The sequence below is a fragment of the Sander lucioperca genome, chromosome 8, assembly GCF_008315115.2.
Source record: "Sander lucioperca isolate FBNREF2018 chromosome 8, SLUC_FBN_1.2, whole genome shotgun sequence".
NCBI classification, from domain to species: Eukaryota; Metazoa; Chordata; class Actinopteri; order Perciformes; family Percidae; genus Sander; species Sander lucioperca.
Genome location: NC_050180.1, coordinates 26,224,677 through 26,226,130, shown reverse-complemented (window position 1 = coordinate 26,226,130; position 1,454 = coordinate 26,224,677). Strand labels below are relative to the sequence as shown.

At 36.2% G+C, this 1,454-nt stretch overlaps 1 protein-coding gene across 1 annotated transcript in view; it reads left to right on the top strand.

The window, feature by feature from the left end:
• The first annotated feature begins 236 nt into the window (after window positions 1–236).
• The window catches only part of si:dkey-230p4.1 (trichohyalin), a 44,036-nt gene continuing 42,818 nt past the window's right edge, over window positions 237–1,454 (top strand). The window contains exon 1 of the mRNA XM_036004436.1: window positions 237–459. The gene's annotated coding sequence lies outside the window, so the exon portion shown is untranslated. The remainder of the gene's footprint in view (window positions 460–1,454) is intronic.

Here is a 1,454-nt window from a genome sequence, read left to right as displayed (position 1 = left end):
GGTAAACATTTTAAATCAATAAAATATATATTTTAAATAATAATAATAATAATAATAATAATAATAATAATAATTATTATTATTATTATTATTATTATTATTGTTATTATATTTAAAATATACATTAAAACTTAGTATTTTTATTCTTATTGTTTTATTTATTTATAAAAATGTATATTTTTTTCCATTTTTAATTTTATTTAATTTTATTTAATTTTATTTTATTCCTGAAACCTGTCGGCAGGGGTCGCTGTTTGGATTTCTTGTTTGACTTCGTTTCCTGTTACGTCAGCTCTGCGTCACTGGGTGAGAGGTTATGTTTCCCGGTTTGAATATGCTAACAACAACAACATCAACAGGTTTCATTGAATGACTAAAGCCGATTTGTAGTTTTTAAAAATTTTGAATGTTTTTGACAGTTCGTGAGTGAAGCGCGCGCAGCAGCTTCAGCTTAAGCAGGTAACGTTACGAACTTTAAATTAACTTTATTCACTGTTTGTTTTCCTGCCGTCAGCATGCTAACAGGCTAGCTGCAGTCTGGAGTTCCTAAAACTGCTAGTTTCATACCCGGTCCGTTACGTCTCGCGGGCGGGTAGTTAGACAGCCGTTGGTTCAGCCGTTAACCCGGTTTGATAACGGTCTGTTGTTGTTTTAACCCGGTTTATATCTTCTTCTGCTGTCTCTGCAGTTTAACAGATTAGCACTCAACACAAGCTGATTAAACGCCAACCCCACCAGACTCCATGTAAATAATCAGGACTTTTAGCGTGTATAGAGCCAGCATATTTCCACCAGACTCCATGTAAATAATCAGGACTTTTAGCGTATATAGAGCCAGCATATCTCCACCAGACTCCATGTAAATAATCAGGACTTTTAGCGTGTATAGAGCCAGCATATTTCCACCAGACTCCATGTAAATAATCAGGACTTTTAGCGTGTATAGAGCCAGCATATCTCCACATGTAAATGGGTGAATTAAGAGTTTATTTCAACCAAACCAGAGTGGTGATTGTTGGAACAGTGGGAAGATGAATCAAGATGGCTTTTGGTAGTTTGATTTAGTTTCTGTCCACTTTGAATGAAGTGTTTTTCACGATGATAAAAGTCCTGATTATTTACATGGAGTCTGGTGGAGATATGCTGGCTCTATACACGCTAAAAGTCCTGATTATTTACATGGAGTCTGGTGGAAATATGCTGGCTCTATACACGCTAAAAGTCCTGATTATTTACATGGAGTCTGGTGGAAATATGCTGGCTCTATACACGCTAAAAGTCCTGATTATTTACATGGAGTCTGGTGGAAATATGCTGGCTCTATACACGCTAAAAGTCCTGATTATTTACATGGAGTCTGGTGGAAATATGCTGGCTCTATACACGCTAAAAGTCCTGATTATTTACATGGAGTCTGGTGTAGTTTGGTGATGGTGATTTCGGGGCTGTTTGAT